At 35.0% G+C, this 25,312-nt stretch overlaps 1 protein-coding gene and 1 pseudogene across 1 annotated transcript in view; one reads left to right on the plus strand and one right to left on the minus strand.

The window, feature by feature from the left end:
* Window positions 1-25,312, minus strand: part of GRID2 (glutamate ionotropic receptor delta type subunit 2) — a 1,490,978-nt gene that overhangs the window by 966,550 nt on the left and 499,116 nt on the right. The window lies entirely within an intron of this gene.
* On the plus strand, window positions 4,015-13,970 carry LOC131382204 (small ribosomal subunit protein RACK1-like; annotated as a pseudogene).

Raw genomic sequence — 25,312 nt, forward strand, 5'->3', positions numbered from 1 at the left:
GGATACATATGTAAAAAACCTGCACATTGTGCACATGTACCCTAAAATTTAAAGTATAATAATAATAATAATAATAATAATAAAAAGAAAAAAAAAGTGTGAGTCACTGCCATGAAATGGCTTCTCTGAAATACTGGTGTCTTGGCTGGAGAAAAAAATCATATTTAAGATAATATGATTAAAAGCTATTTAGCATTTAAACAAAACTGAGTAGTGTGAAGATATACTACCAGGATGGTAGAACATCGTGTCTTGATGGGGCTGGGTGGTGTTAAACACATAAATGTTTAACAAATAAAGGCAGAAGGGACATAGTAACAAAAATTGACTCCCTCTTTTTTTTTTTCTTTTTTTAATCTCAGGATCCCTTGACGTTGCTAAAAAGTATTGAGTTCTCCAAAGAGTTTTTTTTAATGTGGATTATACCTGTTGATGTTTATTGCACCCAAAATTAACCTGACAATTTCCTATATGCTTTTTCATTCATTAATAATAAATTAATTAAACATTAATATAAATAAATATTTTTTGGATAAATACACATAGTTCTAAATAAAAGAGAACAGTTTAATTGCCTGACACTTGCAAATCCCTTGGTATTTGACTTAATAGAGGATAAGTGGATTCTTTTATCTGATTTTCTACTCAATTTGTTAAGAAACATGAATTGAAATATGAAGAAGGCCCAGCTTTACACAGGAATGTAACTAGAGGGGAGAAGAGTATTTCAATAGCCTTCCCATATAATTTTGGATATTTTTGATGAAACATAAAAACTCCTATCTCAGAATATGAAACCTAAAACATATCAACGAACTCTTCTCAATGAACTCATAGTATCCCAAGGCCACACCATGAAAGCACTTGGATATAAAGGAAATAACATTATATCGATCAAACCAATTACCAGTCTATAAAATCAGATTGCCTAAGTCTTTCTAATTTTTATATGAAAAACTCATGTTGCAATACTTGACATTTTAAATCAGCTGATTTGCAAATCAATATAAGGTTTTGTACAAAAGTACTAAATTAATTTAAATATATTGGTTATTTTATACAGATAATTATAAATTGTCACATTTAAAGCTAGAATAATGTAATGCAAGTAGTCTAGTAAGCTTAACTCCTATGATTCACGCGTTTGACAAATATTTATTAAGAGCCTTCTAAGTCCTAGGTACTATTATGGATATTGGACATGCAGTATGGAGCAAAACTGGCAAAAATCACTTTTGGAACTTACATTCCAGTGGGAATAACAGACCACAAATGAGATAATTAATTAAAAACTAAAACATGTTATACATAAGTACTATGGAGAAATATAGAGCAGGAAGGAAGATAGAAAATATGGTGTGTTAGGGACTGGTGGTTGGAAGGTCATTAGATGGTGCATCCAGGAAAAGCCTCAATGAGAGAGGAAGATTAATGTAAAGAGCAAAAGAGTCTTAGGAATCAATCCATGAAGCTATCAGGGAAAAGAGTTTTCAAGGCAGAGGATAGCAAGTGCAAAGACCCTACGTTGGATGCATGCCTTGTCTGTTTACATAAAATGGACAAAGAGAAATAAGTAGGAATGAATTCAGAGAAGGTAGGAGGAAAGCAGGAGACCGAGCAAGGGCAGATTACACAGGATTTCTAGCTCTGAAAAAGGACTTTGGCATTTACTCTGAATGAAACAGAAAACTACTGAGAATTTTGAGCAGAAGGGTGACAAGATGCCACTTGTGTTTTAATAGGATCACTCTGGCTGCTGTACTGAGTATTCACTGAAGGAGTGCCAAGTTGGAACACTCAGGATACTTTCAGCTACAAGTAGCAATATATCAAACCAAAAGTGGCTTAAGCAGTTAGGACATTTAATATTTCTCCTAACATGGGCTCCAGAAAATGAATTAAGTAGCTCCCCAGTGTTGGTAAGAACATGAAGGCTGTTTCCTTTTTTGCTGATGGCACAACGTCCAGGTGTCTACTGAGCATTCCTTCAGGCCTGCATATGGGCTGCCTTGGCTCCTTGCATTACATGCTATTTTGACAACATGGTTTCTGTTGGGGGCAGAGATGGCTCTCATTTATATGGGAATAATATGCAACCTAGCTTACTAAAACATCTACCTTTAAATACCCATAAGTGAATAGGAACAGTATGACCAAGACTGGTTTTAGCCTTTCTTGTGTCATGTCACATAGCAAATAATGATAGAGGTATGAGATGTTGGAGTAAACAGACAAGACTGCAGAAGCCTGGAGGTGTTCTGTTCATGGCATTTGGCCATGTTAAGACTCACTTCGCTGTCATGACAGCTGAAGAATCAACATCTCAGCATATTTGTAGCCCTCCTCATTGCCATAGCACACCTGATAAGCAGAGCTGCTGCATATGTTCATGTAACTTGGTATTTAGCCAAGAGTTTTAGTAGGGGCTGAAGCTCAATCTGGATTCTTCTGAACAGACTGTGGGCCCCAATGGAAGGTGAATTTTTTTCTGTTCATCATCCTTGAGTTCATAGGATGATTTTTTATTGTAATTTGCACAAAAGTGCTCTTTAGGCTAGTTGTACCCTGGTTTACTACTGGTTTTTCATCCCTGGGCATAACACATGAACTAAATCAGAAGAAGAGGTGGGAGATTGTTTGCAAAGTATCTCAGTGTCTGTCATGGAAATATTTCTTAAATGGGCAGATCTATGTTAATACTTTAAAAAAATTTTTTATTTATTTTTAATTATACTTTAAGTTCTGGGATACATGTTAATACCTTTTTATTCAGAAATTTGTGGATATGAAAAATAAATTGTGGATTATAAACTTTCATATATTTATCTGGTTATCATGTCATTATTGCTATAGCTTCAATGTGTTTAATAGTTTTTCTAACAACCTATTTTGATTATTTTATTAATTACAAAGGAGCACTTGATGGATTTTCCTAAAAAACAATATCTAAAGGTAAAGTTTAATGTTTATAGAGGCAATTTAAAGTTAATTTCTTAGTCAATCCAAATTCTTAATATTATTCATAGAGTAGTTTATGAGTAGATATATCAGCAATTAACATAAACTAAAAGAGTAACCTTGTTACACATAAATGCAAGGGGAATGGACTGATAAGGTACAAAGGCAGAGCTTTGAGGTGGGTCTGACAATTATAATTTTCTTTTTTTTTTTTTTTTGAGTTTTATTTTTTTTATTTTTATTTATTTTTTTTTCAGAGCTCAAATTAATGGAGAACTTTTTTTTTTAAATTTTTTTTGCACACAAAAACAATAAACATTTTCTAAAAATACATACAAACAAAAAGATGCATATCAGACATATTAGGAAGGTTGCACATGGGAAGTCGGGGAATAGAAATGGGGGGTGGGAGTTAACATAAATGTGAGAGGGACTTTATATGGATCAGTGATAATAACTCAATCCTCAATTTGACAAAGAAGAGGGAGAAGGAAGAGGAAGAAAAAGAAAGTGGGATAAAGGATCAGAAAGGGAGGGAAATAGAAAAAAATAGAGTATGACTCCAGGGTAGACCTGTTTTGTTGTCACTGAGTTGGTTGGTTGGTTTGTCTGTTGTATTTTTCATGTTTCGCCATGTTGGCCAGACTGGTCTCGAACTCCTAGCCCAAAGTGATCAACCCGCCTCGCCCCCCAGAGTGCCGGGACCACAGGCGTGAGCCACCACGTCCAGCCCCCACATTGCTTCTGGCCTCCGTGGTAGACCTCCGAGACGGAGCGGCCGGGCAGAGGCGCTCCTCACTTCTTCCCAGACACGGGGCGGCCGGGCAGAGGCGCTCTTCACTTCCCAGACGGGGCGGCCAGGCAGAGACGCTCCTCACTTCTTCCCAGACGATAGGTGGCTGGGCAGAGGCGCTCCTCACTTCCCAGACGATGGGTGGCCGGGCAGAGGTGCTCCTCACTTCCCAGACGATGGGAGGCTGGGCAGAGGGGCTCCTCACTTCCCAGACGATGGGTGGCCGGGCAGAGGCACTCCTCACTTCCCAGACGGGGCTTTAGTTTTTTTAAAAGAGTAATTCATGGCTTTCAACTGTTATTAAATTTTGAAATAAATAATAAAAGTTTATTTTCAGAAACACACGTTAATAATTAATTTATTCTTTTGAGAATATACAACCCTAGCCATGAAACTAGCACCCAAGACAGAAGTATTTTCTTAGCAAAAAAGGGTGTCACAGGTACCAGGGAATAGCTGGCAAAAACTGCTAGAAACAAACGAACAAAAGAAATGGGGAAAAAATCATAGCTACTACCCAGCAGAGACTTAAACATTTGGAGATAATAAAGAAGATCATATAATTTTCAAATACACAAGTAATGATAAATTTCAATAACCTCCACCAAATATAATAACCTAATGGTATCTTATGGATTCTATTTAAAAAGGAAGAGAACCTCAGCCTAAGCAGGCAAAAATGCCTTTATCTACATCTTTCTTAGCCTACAGGTCAAACTCCCAACATTCCTGTTCACCTGGCCTACCCTTCCTTATCCAGCTCAGACATTTCAGAGATGTTTCACTTCATCCTATCTCCCCTGAATTACCAGCCAGATTGAAGATCCCTTTGTATTAGATATTATCCATAATATTAGTTATTAGGCAACCCCAGAGACACCTTCCCTGTTCCTACTAGCACCAATCCCTATTCTAAATTTCATTGACAACACTGGAAGGAATTACTGATGGGATTCAGAGTATTCTGGAGTCATCACAAACAGTTCGACCTGTCAGGCACTGGGGTGGACAATGTACACTCCTAGGAAAATAGTCACATTCTTATTTTGTGGCCATTTTTGTATCCATGGTAAGATAAATAAACAAAAGGGCTTAGAAAGAATTTCAGAGTTTATCAGATTAGCACCTCTTTACCAAACAACTAATTTATCTTATTACTGACACACTAAAATTAATCATAACTTAAGGAAGATGTAAGATGTTTTTTATTGTGTGATGATCTAGATATATTTTTAATCTAGAACTTTTGAGTGACTGTTTCTAATAAATATAAATACTATTCAGTTGACAAGAAGATGGATTGGAATTTTCTAGTCAAACAGACCTGTGTTGCCATCCAGGTTCCAACCTTTCTATGTGACTACAGACAGCATAATTTGCTTCCCTGAGCTGATTTCTCTCATGTCACCTATTATGGATTCAATAAATTATTAATGTCCTTTGACAAATTTAGCAAATATCAATAGATCAATCATGTACAGGGTGCTAGGGATTGGCAGCAAATAAGAGATAAGCTCTGTATATTTTAAATATAAAAGGCTGCTTTTTCATTACTTATATATTGTCAAAAATTCTGCCATGAAATATTCATGAAATGTTCATAGTTCCTAATTTTAATCCTTGTACCAACTGGCAATAGACAACTTCTTTTCTCCATATATATATATATGACTCATAAAGGGCAAAGGGCAAACAAGTCAACCAGCTCCAAGATACTTTTGTACATAATTACCTTCTCCAATTACTGCCCTTCACATAGACTCTAAATTAGTGAAACTAGTCCATCCTATGTCTATACTTTGTACTTTTCATGTATTAAAATCACCTGCTTGGCTCACTTTTTTGTGGCAGGGCTGTGGCAGGACTGGCTGTGGTGTTTGTCCCTCTGGTCTGAGTGGCATACTTGTTGCTGCAGTGACCACCTGACCTCACTACCATGACAGAGCAGATGACCCTTTGTGACACTCTCGAAGACCACAATAGCTGGGTAACCAGATCGCTACTACCCTGGACATGATACAGTCCACCTCTCGAGACAAAACCATCATCATGTGGACGTTGAACAGGGACGAAACCAACTATGGCATCCCACAGTATGCCCTGAAGGGTCATTCCCACTTTGTCTATGACAGAATCATCTCTTCAGGTGGCCACTTTCCTCTCAGGCTCCTGAGATGGAAACCTGTGCTTCTGGGATCTGACAAATGGCATCACTATGAGATGATCTGTAGGCCATACCAAGGACATGTTGAGTGTGGCCTTCTCCATTGATAACCAGTAGATTGTCTCTAGATCCTGAGATAAAACCATCTAGTTATGGTTATAATCCTGAGTATATACAAATACACTGTCCAGGTGGACAGCCACTCAGAGTGGGTGTCTTATGTCCACTTCTCACATAACAGCAGCAACACTATCACCTCTGTAGCTGGGACAAGCTGGTCAAGGTACAGAATCTGGCTAACTGCAAGCTGAAGATGAATCACTTTGGCTACACGGCCCATCTGAACACTGTGACTGTCTCTCCAGATGGATCCCTCTGTGCTTCTGGAGGCAATGCTGGCCATGCCATGCCATGCAATCTCAACAAAGGCGAGCACCTTGATATGCCATATGGTGGGAATATCATCAATGCTCTGTGCTTTAGCCTCAACTGCTACTGGTTCTGAGCTAGCACAGGCCTCAGCATCAAGATCCGGGACTTAGAAGGAAAGACCATCATAGAAATTAAGCAAGAAATTATCAGAATCTGCAGCAAGGCAGAGACTCCCCATTGCACCTCTCTGGTCTGCTGATGGCCAGACTGCTGGCTACATAGACAATCTGGTGCAAGTGTGGCAGGTGACCATCAGCACCTGCTAGACATTTATGGCAGAACTTTAGGTTTTTTTAAACGGACTTTGATTTAAAAAAAAAAAAAAATCTTCCTACTTTGATCATTATTAACTTCCCCAGCAGTGAAACATAAAGAGATGGGGAGAAAGTATTTAAGTGGCTGTTCATATTATGAAACACAGTTTTTGCTTGAGTTGCCGGACTGCTTAGCTTGAGGACAAGTTACATGGAAATGGAAAAAGGAATCACTGCCTTTTGGTCTTGCTATGTGTGTTTTATTATGATTGAGAGAACATTACTTAAAATAGCTTTTATGGTGCCTTACTGAGGGGATGGGCTATATGCAGGCAGATTCCAACACAATTTGTAAATTGATCACAGTAGAATGATCTGGTTTTCTTGTATTACATTAATGAATGTGGAATGCTTGTAGAATCAAAAATATTATTTTAAATTTCTGTTTATGTAACTCCAGGGTATTAACTGAAATCAAGATCAATTACCTAGTAATATGGTCAAATTTAAATCTTAAACACTTTTGACAAACTTAAAAAACACAAACAGCTACAAAAATACTGTAACAAATTCTTACATAGAATCCGTGGTTATCAGTAGAAACATTTCATCATTTTAACCTTATTTATGAAATAACTTAAGCATGACAGATAAGACTGTCAACCATTTTGTTCTCTCTTCTAATCCCATTCCCTCATTGCCAGAGGCACTGACCATCCTAATTTTGGTGTACTTCTTTTTTTTTATTATTATTATACTTTAGGTTTTAGGGTACATGTGCACAATGTGCAGGTTTGTTACATATGTATCCATGTGCCATGTTGTTTTGCTGCACCCATTAACTCGTCATTTAGCATTAGGTATATCTCCTAATGCTGTCCCTCCCCCCCGGTGTACTTCTTAATGTCGCATTTTGCTCCACATATTTTTGTATTGGAATTATTTACAAGAAGCACTCATTACTTTAGAAATAAACATAATTTTAAGAAATATCTGGCCTAAATTATGTTGAATTAAGCCAGTTAAACATATCAATTCAAAATATCTACTTTTGGAGTATACCTAAATTCCAAATTGGCTATATATATTGTTATTTAAATATATCAATTTCTTTATCACTGTGTTAAGTAAAAATCACAATATTTATGCATACTTCCATGTATAAGTTGTTTATAATTAGCTGTTTTATCTTAAATATATGTATTAGGGAAGATGATTATAGTATTGCTTCTAGGTTATTTTATTTGAAAATCAGGGCCGGGCACGGTGGCTCACGCTTGTAATCCCAGCACTTTGGGAGGCTGAGGCGGGCGGATCACGAGGTCAGGAGATCGAGACCACGGTGAAACCCCGTCTCTACTAAAAATACAAAAAATTAGCCGGGCATGGTGGCGGGCGCCTGTAGTCCCAGCTACTCGGAGAGGCTGAGGCAGGAGAATGGCGTGAACCCGGGAGGCGGAGCTTGCAGTGAGCCGAGATTGCGCCACTGCACTCCAGCCTGGGCGACAGAGCGAGACTCCGTCTCAAAAAAAGAAAAAAAGAAAATCGGATTTTTAAACATCTAATTTGATATTATATTGATACAAGAGAATAGGAATTTTGTACAATTTAAAATAAGATTATTAATTATGATAATTTTAATAGATATTGATTTCAGTAAAAATTGAACCTGAAATTAATAGAATGTTGAAGATATTTGTATATACATCACTGTAGCCTGAAATATCAACCGTAGTACAAAAAATGCATTCTAAATAGAACTGAAGAAGTTTATCTGCTGAAACGAGACTGCAGAAGACATTATGCCACCTGCTATTTTCAGGGTATTTATAGGATTCTGACATTCTCTAAGATAAACACTTTCTATAAAGTTCATTGCAGCCAAGACTATTCACTTCTAGTAAGTACCATAAGCAAACCAGAGGTTGTATAGTGCTGTTTTCATTTGCTGCTAACAGTGTCTTGAGTCATTCTGACTTTGGTAGAGTTAACTCTGCCTATTTGATATTTTGAGTATTTTTAGGTTTCTGCTGTCTTAACTGTTTCTCTGACTTTCAGCTTAAATCTACAAGGCATCAGAGTGCCCTTTAGAATCCCTAAGATCTACTCACACCGAGTTCATAGCATTACACTGGTCCTTTTGCCTACATATTAATTCTTAGTTTCTAGACTTTCAACATATTCCAAATAAGTATGTGTGTCATAAAAGCAGCATTACATTCAAAGTTAGAAGGGAAGGATTCTTGTCATAGCCCTCTCCCCTAAAAGCCAATAACTTTATAAAACTCATTAATTCCCATGTCTCAGGGCTGTGGGCAGAACCAAATGAGAACTGAATGTGAAAGTCTTTTAATATGCAAAGCAGAGTATCTTATGTTGTCATTTGTCAGTTCTAGATTGTTTCAAGACAAACAGTGTCTTTCAAAAATAAGATTGTAAGTGGTACTATGCAGTTGGTAGTTAACTCATCAAAATTCTATTCATCTGAAAAATATCTGATGCTTAGTAAAAGAAAGCACGTTATAATTCTATTATTTATATAATATCAAAACAAGACAGACTTTTATCATTTCTCTTCATTATGGAGTACTAATAATTTATAAGCTTACTGCAATTAAAACTGCTTAATTAATACCAAAGATTACTTAACTGCAAACAAGATATGAAAAGAAAAATATTTTAAGCATCTGAGCAAAAAATATATCTCTAATTTGTTTTTGTCATCTATGCTGTTGTAGTAATATCCCTTCCTGCAGTTAGTAGTCAAATATTTCCACAACATAGTCCTATTATCATTTTTAAAATTTATGTTTTTTTAAATGGTAAAAATTACCATTAATTAAAGTGACTCCAAATACTAAGTATTTCACATGCTTTAGTTTATCCCCATCTTACAGGAAAATAGAGATTTCAAGAAGTTTAGTAATTAGCCCAAGATCACACAGTTACTGAGTGAGGCTGTTGGGGCTTTATCCTGCCAATCTGATTCTAATATTCCTTTTTAAACCCTATTCACTCTTCATGCTGCCCCCGTACATGTGTCCTTTATTTTAGTCCAGTGGTTCTCAGTACTGGCTGCACATTAGAATCACTCAGGAGCTTAAAAACTTCTGATGCCAGGACCCCTCTCTCAGCAATTGGGTTGAATTGGTCTGTGGTGGAGATTTGTGGTGATGTCTGAGCATAAGTTTTAAAACCTCCCATGGGTGATTGTGATGTACAAACAGCACTGAGAATCTCAGATTTGGCCAAAACTATCCACTTTCTAGATAATTCTTTGAATGACAGTATGCTTTCCTGTTGCCGTAACATTTGCTCATGCTCATGCTCACGCTGGGAGTAAAGTTGCCTAGTTTATAAAACAAGGGCTTTGGTGTAGGATAGAAATAAATAGTTCTGATTCAGTGCCCATTACTAACCTATCACAGCATTCAGGTATACACAGTGAGAATGAAGCTCTTGCGACATAAGCTTCTTCATAAATATTTAAAAATGAGAAAATTTATGTGCTATAGAATTATTGTGAAGGGTATATCAAGCAGATAAATTACAGATCCAATTACATAATTTCATCTTCAAGATATTATTCATGTAGAAAACATGCTTCAAATAAGTATTGCAAAAGGGTAGTTGTCCATAGGCAGAAATTCATTGAGTATATTCATATGTGTCTGATATAACCTTCATGTTTGCCTCGCACACCCAGAAGAGACATAAAGTATGAAAGAGCACTTCCAGAGGGACTGTTCTGGGTGAGGTAAGAGATTTCAATGGTATAGCAACTCATCAAGTTAATATAAGAAATGTTCCTCTGACTTCCTCATATTTTTGCCACTTGCCCATTTACTTAAAACTAAATTGAACAGCTAGTAAGTTTGTGAGCAAGATCATTTCCAAGCAATACACCAAATCAGACTGTTAACTCTCCATTAGTATAGGCAAAATAGCTCTTATTAAGTTGGGCCTTCGTTTGTAATGCCTTTTCTCATTCTACCTCCACCTGTCAAAATTCTCCGTCATTATCTTTCAACACCCATCTCAAATGCCATTTTTCTTTTTTAATGTTTCCTGAATACAAAGATAATAGCTAATGACACTTGCAGTCTGTCTTGTATGGGTGAAGTTGAATACAAAATAAAAGAGGGAATCTGTATTATTCATTCATTCATTCAAATGGAATTTATTGAGAACTAACTATACACTGGGCAAGAGGTTATGATTTTTAAAATACTGTTATTCTGCTTCTCAGTTTATAGTTAAGTGGGAATAACAGACATAAAATTCACAGTTGAAGTTTAGTGTGACACCTGAGATAACAGAAACAGTTGTGGATATAGTGATAACAAAGAGAACATGATTATCAATATCTCACATGTAGATATGTCAGAAAAGGTTTCACACAGATGAATATGATTGAGGTCAGTTTTGCAGCATCTTTTGGATAGCATCGTTTTTAGTGACAAACATAACATTGGCCTGACTCTACCACTTATAATTCTGTAAACTTGGACATGAAATAAAATTTCCCTGTATCTATTTCTTCACTAAATTGCCATAGAACTTACATTAAATAATATGTGTAAAAAATTGGCAAGGCTATGCGCAATGGGTCATACCTATAATCTCAACAGTTTGAGAGGCCACGGGAGAGGACCACCTGAGCCAAGGAGTTTGAGACTAGCATGGGCAATATAGTAAGACACCATCTCTCCAAAAAAAAAAAAAAAAAAAGCCGAATATCTAACATAAGGTAAGCCATCAACAAATCCCAGTAGTTTTGATACAAATCAATTAAACATTATTAAATGGCATTCCAGATAAAATATAAGATTTAAAAAAATAAGGAAGCATAAAAAACAATCGCAAGGAATTGTCAGCAATTTTCATAAAATTGAGCATTAGATATTTATGGGGAGATATGGCCTTATGAGAGATATGGCTGGACCATATCCAAGATGGTTAAAACATAGGACTAGATTTTAAGGATAGTAGATGAAGTTCTAAGGTACATGAAGGGCAGCTAGGTAGTTATGTACAAAGTAAACCTTAGAAGAGAGAGAAGAACTGCAGATACATGTACACTATATCCCTGTTTTTAAATTCAACAGTTTTTATTTATTGTAAAGTTATTTCTCCTCAATTTTCAATACAGCAAAGCTTTGTAAGTTGTTAATGAGTTTAATCTTTTACTAAATCCACAAAAACTCTTTCATAAACTAGTACTATTAGAATCCCCATTTTCCAGAAGAGTTATGTAAACTTTAAATAGTGAATGAAAAGGTAGAATCTGAATCTAGACCACATGAATCAAATGCCAGAACTCTTTTAGTAGCAAATATTTATGCATCGTTTCGTAGAAAATACTTAAGATATTTGTAAGTTTTGTAATTTTAGCATATTTAACCTTCATTTGCAAACACTCTTCCCTTCTCCCTGTGGAAACCTTTACCAAACTCTGACATTTATTTTGCCTGGCTATGTAACAGACAATCAGTATACATAAACCTGAAAACAAGGAAACATGCATTAATGTATGAGCAATAATAAGGTTTTAATGTGAATAAATTTGAAGACAAATGGGTTAAAGTACACTAGGCATAAATGGGTTAAGGTACATCTTTGGTAAAATGTTCTTTTTTATTTTTATTTTTTGGTGAGACAGAGATTTACTCTTATTGGCCAGACTGGAGTGTAATGGTGCGATTTCAGCTTACCACATCCTCCGCCTCCCAGGTTCAAGTGATTCTCCTGACTCAGCCTCCCAAGTAGCTAGGATTACAAGCATGTGCCACCACATCTGGCTAATTTTGTATTTTTAGTAGAGACGGGGTTTCACCGTGTTGCCTAGGCTGATCTCGAACTCCTGACCTCAGGTGATCCACCTGGCTTGGCCTCCCAAGGTGCTGGGATTACAGGCATGAGCACCATGCTCAGCCAGTAAAATGTGCTTTTAAAAACAATATTGCTCTTTTGTTTGTGAGGGGTTTTTTGTTTGTTTGGTTGGTTGGTTGTTTTTTTGGTTTTTTTTTTTTGAGACAGGGTCTTGCACTGTCACCTTGGCTGGAGTACAGTGATATGATCACGGCTCACTGCAGCCTCCTGGACTCAGGTGATCTTTCCACCTCAGCCTCCCAAGTAGCTGGGAATACAGGTACACACCACAATGCCCAGTTAGTTTTTATTTATTTTGTAGAGATGAGGTATCATCATGTTGCCCAGGCTGGTATTGAACTCCTTTGCTCAAGCAATCCCCCTGCCTCAGCCTCCCAAAGTATTGAGATTACAGGCATGAGCCACTACACCCAGCCCCAATGTTATTCTTCAAGTATAATAAGATTATAACATTTCAGAAAAAAACATGTGTTAGTACAATATTTTATAACATTCAAAGATGGAAACCTAAAGTAAATTTCCTATACCTGCCTTTATTTAAATTAGGAAATCAGGCCGGGCGCGGTGGCTCACGCTTGTAATCCCAGCACTTTGGGAGGCTGAGGCGGGCGGATCACGAGGTCAGGAGATCGAGACCACGGTGAAACCCCGTATTTACTGAAAATACAAAAAATTAGCCGGGCGTGGTGGCGGGCGCCTGTAGTCCCAGCTACTCGGAGAGGCTGAGGCACAAGAATGGCGTGAACCCGGGAGGTGGAGCTTGCAGTGAGCCGAGATCGCGCCACTGCACTCCAGCCTGGGCGACAGAGCGAGACTCCATCTCAAAAAAAAAAAAAAAAATTAGGAAATCAATGTGTGGCATAATCCTTTCAAAGGTAAAAACTTATATTTTTGACTAGCTGATACCAAGACTTGTCATTTGTCTTTCTGATGTTTAAAGTAGCTAGCTTCTAGCTTTCAACAAGCCCATTTTATTAATTTTCAAATTGGTCACTCATAAATTAAATATTGACTTTATATACACCCATACATGCCCACACATGCTCATACACTTACTAAGCAAAATAATGTGCACTTATGTAACACAGTTATCTTTAATGCTTAGGACATACCTTGTGCACATAAAATGTCAAAGATAAAGTTTATATTATATTAATAAGAATATGATGGAGAAATATAGTAATATTTATTTGAGATTTTTTAAAAATCCTGGGCACAAAAGGAATGTTAAGAATGTATTTCTATCTTGTAAGAAATTCTGATTTGTTCAAAGAGTCAATAAATAAGTATATTGTGCCAATTATGAATACATTGATTGTCACATCCAAATCCACCCCCCATTGCCTGCTCTACAATAATGGAGATGGGTTTGATAAATATTTCTCCCTTGTGAACTTGCACATTTTGAGCTCTGTCAGTACATGACATTGGAGGGACACTAGAGGAAGAAAGGTTTCTCTTTCTGGTCCTAGTGTGCTCCTCTATACCTGGCTCCTATAGCACATGGTGGCTAGAAGCACCCAGACACTCTGTCTGATGGCTTTTCAGTGAGTTCTGAAGCCCAACACTTCCTGTGGATGGCATCTTCCACACCGCCTTAAGTTGCTTTGCATTAACTTGCAGTGTGCAATCTCCTTGTGGATAGCATTTTCCATTACCCTCTCAGATGGCATAGCAGTGGAGTGTTGCCAATGAGGCACCTCTACGAAGATGGCACCCCTTAGATGGCTTTGAAGAGGAGTGCTGCTGGTTAGGATCCTCCCTATGGGTGACTTATTTGGAATCCCAGAGGAAAACATTTCCAATAAGTCCTGCTGTTCCAGCACCTTAGCAATTTGTCTACCAGCCAGTGAGCCACAGGCACGTCCTCACAAATAAAGTTTGGATATCAGCTTTGCAGGGGATGAGGAGGTTCGTTTTGGGTACCTCTCAGCTTCAGAGGCAATGGTTTCTCCTTATAATTACTATTACTATATTCTTTAGACTCCTCTTTAGTTATTACTAGCTAATCTTCCGTTACATAAATACTGTATTATATCTACTGATTCTTTATATTAAACTTTCTCCAAATTACTGTGTGGGTTCTATCTGTTGGTAGGCCTCTGACTACCACATACATCAAAAGTAAAATAAGATCCAATCTAAGGATCAAGTTGCAATAATACAAGACACAAATACAAAATGTGCCCACTCTGTGGCATAAAAGAAATAGCAAGTGCTGCAACAGAAAATGAAAGTATCAATAAAATGCTTCATGGACTTTGGGTTAGATCTCTAAGGATAGAGGACATTTTTTTTCAGATAGAGAAGAATAGGGAAAACTTTCTGTGAATGCCTTAACAAAGGAACTCTCCTTACATTGTTAGGGAATCAATGAGTAGGAACAGAGAACTGGCAGGGTAAATGTAGAAGATTAATTAGGCTAAAAATACATGGTAAGATCAGTTACAAAGAATCTTTCAATGCGATGTTAAGGATTTTGCACATATTATATAGATACTGGTAAGCTAAACAGATTTTCACCTCAAAATATGTTTCCTTTAGAAACTCAGTTTTTTATTAGGTACTTTAACTGTGGACACTGACATATAATATGGTTCTGTCTGCTTCTAAAATGAAATCATATGCTTACATCTTAAAAAGTGTGTGTGAGTATGTGTGTGTGTGTGTGTGTGTGTGTGTATGTACTGAAGTTAAATGAAGAATTCTGATAAATCTGCATGGATAAAAATATGTATTCAAAAGCAAAACAGCTGAAATAATTTGTCAGAGATGCCAGATACTAAGAGCATTATTCGTATTATGAATATTTCGATTTTGGTAGGTGTTATGAATTGAATGTTTGTATATCCAAAAAATTTTATATGTGAAATCTAATCCCCACAGCATATGGAGTTAGGGCCTTTGGGAGATAATTAAGTAGAACCTATTAATGAAATTAAGTGCCTGTATAGCTTGCTCTCTTTCTGCTATGTGAGGATATAAGTTGGTTGTTTGCAACAAGGAAGAGGGCTTGAACCAGAAGCTGCCCATGCGGACGTTCTGATCTCAGATGTCGAGCCTTCAGAATTGCTAGACATAAATGTCTGTTGTTTAAGCATCCCAGTCTATGGTAATTTGCTATAGCAGCCTAAATTGACCAAAATAGTGGGTGACCAGGAAATATATTTTTATCATAATTTCCTTCACACTCCATATTGTAAACATCAGTTATAGTTTAAGAACGGCAGGGCATAAAGATTTGACATTTCAAGATAGAGTCTAAAGGAAATCTAAAGGTATATACACATATCTTAAAAAGCCACAAGTAAAAGTGCACATTATTCACTATCCAGAGGAATAGAATTGAGTCCTGGATATTATCAAAGTCATAAAATGACATAAAATGGATATTACCTAGGGGTTTAGATAATGCATTCTTTTCCCATTTTGTTAAGCTCTGAGTGAGACTGAACTGTCAGACACCTGTCAAGTAGAAGGAAACTTCAAGCAACACCTTCAAGAAGCAGCAAATTAAGTATATGTCAACGAGTTGTTGGACTGAATGGGAATGTCAAACATGCCAGAATTATAGACACTTTCTGTATCAAGTTGCAAGATTATTTATAAAGAGTTGTATACCTGTACAGCATAAATCAGTTTTTTTCATTCATCTGATGCTAGTGATATCATCATCACTACATATAATTCAGTTTGGATAAGAAAACAAAAATCGCCGTATAAAGTTGCTTTATTAAAACAGGAGTATTATGCTAAATTCATTATTGGTATTTAAATACTACATTTAAAATCACAGTGGTAATAGTGTAATGAAAATATACGTGTAAAATTTGCATTTGTATTATTTATGGTTTCATCCATGTGTTGATTCTAATTTTTAAATCCAAATACATTTCCATTTTCTCAGGGAAGAGAGTTCCTATCACCAAAAACACCCTCCTCCCATGGAAAGAATGTTTTGATTAAATCTGTTTCACTTTTTTATTTATCCGATTTGGCAGATCATTTTCACGGCTTAAGAATGTTTTTGTAATCTATATTACAACATTAAATCAGAGTGATTTATTTTTAAATGTCTAAACTGACATATATCTCACTCACAGATAATAAACATCCACTTACCTTTCTTGGGAAAATGCTGATATTCATATATTAAAGATCTTCACATATTTATTTGAAAATCAGGGTTCCTAATAAGCTATTGCTAAAAATAATGTTCATTAACGTTCACATAAAGGTTGTACAGATTTTCTAAGGTGAAGCCTTTTTGGCACATGTTATTTTTAATATATGGAGTATTGTAGGGAGCAAACAAATGGAGTTTACTTATACAAAATGCCTATTCTCAAGACTTAAAAATTTAGTAGATGATCCTTACTGGTATTGCCTTTCAGATGACTGAATGTGACAGTCTCTAATTACAGATAAGAAAATCTTTAAAATTGAATCTAAGCATAAAGAACTACTTCATGATTTTGAATTACTTGGTTACCTCTTTACTACTTTTAAATTGTTAACAGACATTTGTTCAATGATATTCACATTGTTAAATATGTCTCCCATTTTCATATGATTTCACTTTAATTGTCAACTGTTTATATTTTACTCACAATAAAATTATATTATAAAATGCAATTACTCTAACTGGCATAAGTTGGTGAAGAAAAAAATCATATAGGTCAATTTTCCTGACACATTATTCAGTCATCAGTACAATCCTGGACCTCTAGAGAAAAACACAAAACTGAGTCAATTTGTTTGTGAGAAATACCAGGATATTTGGAATCATTTAGGTAAATTTGGGGGTTAATGACTGATTTGATATACATTTCAGTTTATCTCAGTGAACAGACAATTACAAAAATAATGTCCTCCCTCACATTTTGTTTTAATGCATGCAAAACAGACAAAATACAAAAGAAATAGTAATGAAAGCAATTTTACAGATGATACTGAAAATATTAAGTAAAAGAAAATTTGGGTATGAAATATACTAAAACACAGAATTTTCCTTTTCCAATGCATATACACTAGAGTCAGAGTAAGAAAGATATGGATATGTTTTACTATTATTTAAAAGAAAAATTATAATATAAAACTACATTTTTAGTTAGAAAATTATACTTTTTATTTCAAGGATTTCAGGGACAGTTGCATACTGCAAAAATATATTTTTGGATTAAGTACCTAAATGCTCTAAGATTTATCTTAGATATGGTACCAGGTGAACTAAAAACCTTGATTCTAGGCCAGGCACAGCAGTTCATGCCTGCAGTCCCAGCACTTTGGAAGGCTGAGGCAGGTGGACTGCTTGAGGCCAGGAGTTTGAGACCAACCTGGCCAACACGGTGAAACTTCATCTCTACTAAAAGTACAAAAATTGGGTGGTGTTGTACACCTGTAGTCCCAGATACTCCGGAGGCTGAGGCATGAGAATCACTTGAACCCAGGAGGCGGAGGTTGCAGTGAGCCAAGATTGTGCCACAGCACTCCAGTCTGGGCAATAGAGTGAGAATCTGTCTCAAAAACAAAATAAATAAATAAATACGAAATAAAAATTTAAGAAAACAGCAAGCAAAAAATTAAAACCTTGATTCCTGCTAAAGAGAAATGTATTTTATAAAAGTAGTTATATAAGCTTTCATTCTCAAAGTTACTATTATACTTCCATTCATTTTTCTTACTGTGGTAAGAATTCATAAGATTGGCTATGAATCAGATTTATACACAGCCTTGTATATTTACAATTGCCTCAAGAATTTTATAACTTTTTTTTTTTTTTTTTTTTTTTTTGAGACGGAGTCTCGCTCTGTCACCCAGGCTGGAGTGCAGTGGCGCAATCTCGGCTCACTGCAAGCTCCGTCTCCCGGGTTCACGCCATTCTCCTGCCTCAGCCTCTCCGAGTAGCTGGGACTACAGGCGCCCGCCACCACGCCCGGCTAATTTTTTTGTATTTTTAGTAGAGACGGGGTTTCACCGTGGTCTCGATCTCCTGACCTCGTGATCCACCCACCTCGGCCTCCCAAAGTGCTGGGATTACAAGCGTGAGCCACCGTGCCCGGCACGAATTTTACAATTTATGGGCTACCAGTAGCAGTGCCAATGTGAAAAACGATAAAAAGTCATTGACACTTCTTTTTATTCTTTTTTAAAAATCGTATTATTTCAGTAGCTTTAGGGGTACAAGTAGTTTTTAGTTAAATAGATGAATTGTGTAATGGTGGAGTCTAGGATTTTAGTGCAACTGTCACATGAGTAGCACACATTATGCCAATTTTTTAAAATTCTTAAAGTGTGCTGTAATTCCCAAAAATGAAAATATCTAACTGTGGTTAAAAAAATTTTTAAATAACTCATCAATTAAAAGGATAGGTTCCGTGAAATTTGCAAAACGAAAGTGCATCCTAAAAATCTCTAATTTCATCAAATTAGAAACTATAACTGAATGAATTTTCAAAAAATTATAAGTTCTTTCAGAGACATAAGTGGCATTCAAATTTATATTCTTCAATCAAATATTAGATGATATAAATTATATTAAGTAGTCACAACATTGAAGTCATATTAAATCTGATGAAAATTATGCTTATATCTAATTGAAATTATGTTTAAAGTTGAAGAATTATCAATAGAACCCTCAGTATCTATTCGATGAAATATTATATTTTCAAAAATGAAAAGTGAACAGGACCAACATTTGTTGAACATCTACAAGGTGTCAGGTCAGACATTAACAGGAATTATTAAGTTTATACTTCACTACACCTGGTGATACAAATATTATGATATATTTACAACATAAACTATACATTTTTAGATGCAATAAAGAATAAAATAGTGGAAAAATGCATAAGTTTGGTAGGTAATACCTTCAATTGCAGACTAATGCAACTATAGTGATAGAGTGGACAAATAACAGCATAATGTAATTTTAAAATAATATCTTGTTTTATCCTATTTCTGTTTGGTTTGCCAATGTCAGATCAAGAAGGAGATTATTCATGGTATTTTTCAAACTGGGGCTGGATGGTCACCTATCAGGAGTATTACCAAATGGAATGTTGCAATTTAGAACAGAAGACCATTTTGGAGGTCTCCTTCAAGTCTAAGAATCCAGGATTTGAAATATTCAGGAAAGCTAATGAACTTCCCCAAAATATTAAATGTATATTCAATACTATATCTTACAAATAACTGCAATCACTAACTGTATGAGTATGCACTAAAATGACATTTGGGTCAAAGAAGATTCTAATAAATATTGATTCCACATTCCATGATAGTAAATTTTTAGTATAGTTCCTTTAGTTCCCTCAGAATTTTTTATGCAGGTTCAATTTACTGCTGATTATTTTCATACTCCTAAGGCTCAATTAAAATTTATTTTTATTTGCAAAGTAGCTCAAAGTCTTAGCCATGAAAACTAACATTTTTTAGTTTTAAATACTACTACATGCTATCTCTTAAAATGTTTGTTCTAAAGGGCATGGATAAGAAAATATTAATAAAATGTGATGCTTTTGAAGAGACAATTTAGCAAGATATTATATTAACATTTTGGCAGAGTGTCTTTTCTTGCTCAAATCATGGACTAATTTCTGCAATTATATTATGTGAAAATATTTGTAAAATATGGCTAAAATTAAGGAAATTCATTTTTATACCCTATTTGATTTGTAAATTTGACCAAAATGCTCTCATCTAGGATATCCTTTGAGTGACTGTCTTTTATTTCTTCACTTAACCTGGCATAAATATTGGCCCAAAATATTTTGTTTTATCCAATTAAGAATACAAGTTTCTCAGTGTTAGCCAACATGGGAATAAAACAGTAAAATAAATTCACAATCTTTTGCAAAACCTTGCCTCTATTAACATGTGCATTTTCCTGGGTGAAAGTACCCAGAGATTTCATGTTCTGTGACCTCAAAACAATAGTGTGTATAATGAGATTGAACCCAATACTTCAGTTATTTCCAGTACACAGATGTTTTAATTCAGTTGTACAGTTCTCTGGTCCTGTTTATAAACTTAAGCTCTACAATAATAAAGCAGAAACAACGAGTTCACTTTGACTTGAAAGTTTCTTCCGAAATGGAAGTTGCCTTTTCTAATTAAATCACTTCCTTTGCTTAAATTTTACATCCCCTAAACATGTTTATTTCTAATCTAAAATAATTCCGGTGAAATATACGTAAGCAGTGTTAATCGTATATGCTGATCTTATGACTAAATAACAAATTCTGATTTAAATTTACACCTTATTGGTACCATAAAATGTTTGACTTTTTTATTACTTTCCTATTGATTCTGTAACAAATTACCAGAAGCTTAGTGGCTTACCTCAACATGAATACATTATCTTATAATTATAGAGGCCAGAAAACCAAAATGGATCTTATGGAGCTAAAATAAATGTTTCAACACTGCTGTGTGTTCCTTCTGGAGGCTTCAAGGAGGCTTTCTTCCAGTCTCTAGTGATACCCGCGTACCTCAGCTTATGTTCTTTTCTTCCATCTTCAAAGCCAGCAGTTGTAGCACCAAAAAATCTCTCTCCTGCTCTGACACTTTTATCTCCCTCTTATAAGAACTCTTATGATTACAATATAATCACCCACATAATCTGGGAAAATCTCCCCATTTCAAAATCCTTAACTTAATTATATCCGTAAAGTCCTTTTTGCAAGTAGGTAATATGTTCACAGGTTTTAGGGATTAGAACACGGGCATATTGGGGAGACATTATTCTGCCTACCACAATACTTAATAGCGTTCATTTAAGCTGATTTCCACACAATAATACATAGACACAGACACATACCCACACACACATAAACATGTGGGTAAATGTAGAAGTTAGAAAAACTATGTCTGAAAGAGAACTTGAAGTTGTTATAATGATATCTTTCCCCTGCTGATTCTCTTCCATCTTATTATTTCTACAGCATATCTTATCAACGTCTCCTTTCACTTACAATTTGAGGGGACTTTTTTGCATATATGGTAAATTAATTGGCCAATGTCTCATGTCATAGTCATCTCTTTTGGCAGTGCTTTCATATTTTTTAATATTATAGCTTTTATTATGTGTATAAAATATTCACATATTCTTCATTTGAGAAATATTCCAATTACAACTCCTTGTATTCACTGCTTATTTTTTTGCCTTTTCTTGCTGAGTCACTGATACTTATTTTGATAGTGTTTTTTTTTTTGCATATCACATTTAAAATATTCACACAGAAATAAAATATATTAAAAATATAAAAATGGTACAAACTTTAATCAACATATATGTTGCCTAGGTAGTTTTATTTTGTACGAGTCCTCTGAAAATAAGCAAAAGGTACACTTTATCTGTATGCACAATATATAGATATTCCAGAAAAAAATTATATTAAAAAAATGGGCCGGGCGTAGTGGCTCACGCCTGTAATCCCAGCACTTTGTGAGGCCGAGGTGGGCGAATCACGAGGTCAGGAGATCGAGACCATCCTGGCTAACACGGTGAAACCCCGTCTCTACTAAAAAATACAAAAAATTAGCCAGGTGTGGTGGCGGCCGCCTGTAGTCCCAGCTACTTGGGAGGCTGAGGCAGGAAAACGGCATGAACCCAGGAGGCGGAGCTTGCAGTGAGCCAAGATTGCGCCATTGCACTCCAGCTTGGGCGACAGAGCGAGACTCCGTCTCAAAAAAAAAAAAAAAATGGCTCTGTAGGCAAAAACTTAAATAATCAATTTAAGTCTAACTCACATTGTTCAAATGATCAAATGACAAGAAAGCAATATGTTCTTAAACGTTTAAGGCAAATACATATATTGAGGCATGATCATATAACCTGAAATTTGGAACAATATTGGATGAATATGTAGAAAACTGAGCCCTTACAATTGCAAGAGAACAAAAGATGATTGATTTTCCAGATAGTAGATGAACAATTGATGTATTTCTTTTAAATTCCCTATTCTATCCAAAATGCGTGTTTTTATGTCCCACAACATATGTCATAGCTGCTTTCGTCCCTGGACTTTTGCTTTTTTTTGGTCTCTGAAATGACTTTACCTCTGCCCTCTGCCTATCTAAATATTATATAACCTTCAATTTCAATTATAATAATAACTTTCTTTGAATTAATCATTTAAAAACTTTTGTTTTCTTATCTGCAAATTACAAATAATACTAAAACTTATTTGCAGAAGTTTTGAAAGTTCCAGCAAAATACTATTAGAAATAATACTGAAGTAAAACTATTTTTTCAAATTATGAAATGTTGTCCATATAATAATTATTAATGTCTTAGATTATATTTGGGATGTACAATATATGTCAGGCTCTTATATATCTTAGGTCTTAATTATTATACTTAGCACGGAACATAAATTTCACTTAAGATACATTACTTGGTATAAAAAATATATATATTGTAATAGTGGAGACAGAAATAAAAAGAGAAGCGTTATTTTTTTAAAAAAATACATACTAGAAAAGGGGTCAGCAGAAGGTATGATGGAGGAAGAGCACCTATGTCAGTTTTGGAACAACAGATGAAAATAAGCCTATTGCATTTATACAGTCCTTTAATAGAGACAACAAGAACAATATAACCACAAGTCTCCAGTGTATTTTTAAAAATTCTTTGTGTAAGAGATAGTTTTCTAAGTCCTTCTTTCAGTATCCTAAGGAGTGAATGGAATCTCTTAAGGTAACGAAAATGTGATTTATTTAGATGTCTCTCTCTGTGTGTGTGTGTGTGTGTGTGTGTGTGTGTGTGTGCGCGTGCACGTGTGTAGACAGCCTACTTCCTAATAGATTTGACATAGTTTATAATAAAGATGCGATATAACCCTTAAATCACAGTAGATATTAAAGGGCCAAGAATAAATGACATTTGAGAGAAATATTGTTTCAGATAATTTAGAATTTTGGGAATTTGTATATATTTGAACATAATGATGAGAGAAAAGATCAATACAAAATATGATTGTGTAGTGCCAGGAAGGTAATAGTAGGGAGAAAAAACAATAAATACGATTTGTAGAGTTGAAAGGGAAATCAAAGAGATAATCTGAACTCCTGGAAAAAGAGCTCAAAAAAATAACATACAGATAAACTATGAGAAGTGTCAAAAAGAGGAAATTACTTTTTTTTCTTTCCTTTGAGAGACAGGTTTCACTTTGTCACTCAGGCTGGAGAGTGCAATGTCAAGGTCATAGCTCACTGCCTTCAGCTTCTTGGCTAAAGTGATTCTGCTGCCTGGGCCTCCCAAAGTGCTGGGATTACAAGCATGAGCCACTGCACCAAGCAAATCATCTTCCTTTAAACACCGTATAATAAAATTTTGAGACATCAAGAGAACTTTAGAGGATCTAAATTCAGAATTTCCCAAACGATGTCTCCAAAATACATTTTATTAGTCGGCATTTCTTTTATAAAAATCGCTGATCATATACATTTGTAAAAAGTACCTCAAGTGAAAGAAATGTTTTTGCTACATAAATTCTCAGACCCAATGCTGATGTGTCTTCAAGAGAAGGATGTTGTATTCCCCAAATGTATTTGACCACAATTCTCTTTTTATAGTAATTTCTATTAACACCAAAAAGAGAATTTTGGTGTTGGGAACAATGAGAAATCAATTTAATCCATTTATTTTATTTATGTTATTAAAATAACTGTATAAATGAGGTAGTTGAGGCACAGAGAAAGAGAGAAAAAAATCAAAAAAATCACAGAAATTTGGTAAAAGAGGAATAACGACATCGTTCTAAAAAGCTGCACTGCAGTAGGTATTAGAAGGATAAACATAAGCAAATTTAATCTGTTTCTTAGTTTCATCATGTAGAAAATGAGATAATAATAGTACCTATCTGCTAGACTTGTTTTGAGCATAAATTAGTTAATACTTGCAAAGCTTAGAACAGCATTGGCCCATAATGAAAATCAGAAGAAATATTAGCCAGTATTAGTAATGGAGTTTAGGCAATAACAAATAACCACATAAAGTTGAATAATGTAAGTTATCATTCCCATCAATTTTTCATCTTAAATGCTAACTGCTAACCTAGTAACAATAAAGACAAACTTGTTATTAAATTAGGTTATTAAATTTAGGCTCCAGCCTATTTACAAAAAGACTTCAACTAGAACACTTATGAATAAACTATAAATACTTTACTTCCCACTTGCAGTTGCATTTGTAAACTCACAAAGCAATCTTGGTGAATTAATTAAGTTATATGATACTTGCTACTTTTTAGTTCTGTTTCCCAATTCTCACTTATATCTAGAGAATGCAGAATTAAAACAGTCTTATAGGAGAATACTAATCAAGAAAACAATTTCTTACACAAAAGAAAAATAATTTATTAAAATTCACATACTAAGCTTTGTTGTTATTGTTAGACTGAGTATATAACTATACATAAAATCACCTAATGATTTAACGTTTTTTTTTTTTTACTTATAACCAAACTAGACCACAATATCTTCTACAGAATTTTTCTCCTGACATATAATATAAATGACATTCAGCTCATAAATTGCCAATATTCATATCTATCATAATTGTAACCTTAAAAGTAGAACTATTTTGTGCTTATGCAAAAAATATTAATGGTTATCTCTGAATTAAATCCATCCTTTGAAATGTTTTGTAAAATACAATAATTAAATAGAATATTTTTTCATGTGATTTAATTACTTCAATAGAATAATAAGATTATCTGTCTACTAAAAAATGATATGACCTTATTTGCAAAGAAGGTCTTGGAAGACATCCTTATCAAGTTAACATAAAGTCATTAGTGTGGGCCTTAATCC

The sequence above is a fragment of the Hylobates moloch genome, unplaced genomic scaffold (assembly GCF_009828535.3).
Source record: "Hylobates moloch isolate HMO894 unplaced genomic scaffold, HMol_V3 SCAFFOLD_2, whole genome shotgun sequence".
NCBI classification, from domain to species: domain Eukaryota; kingdom Metazoa; phylum Chordata; class Mammalia; order Primates; family Hylobatidae; genus Hylobates; species Hylobates moloch.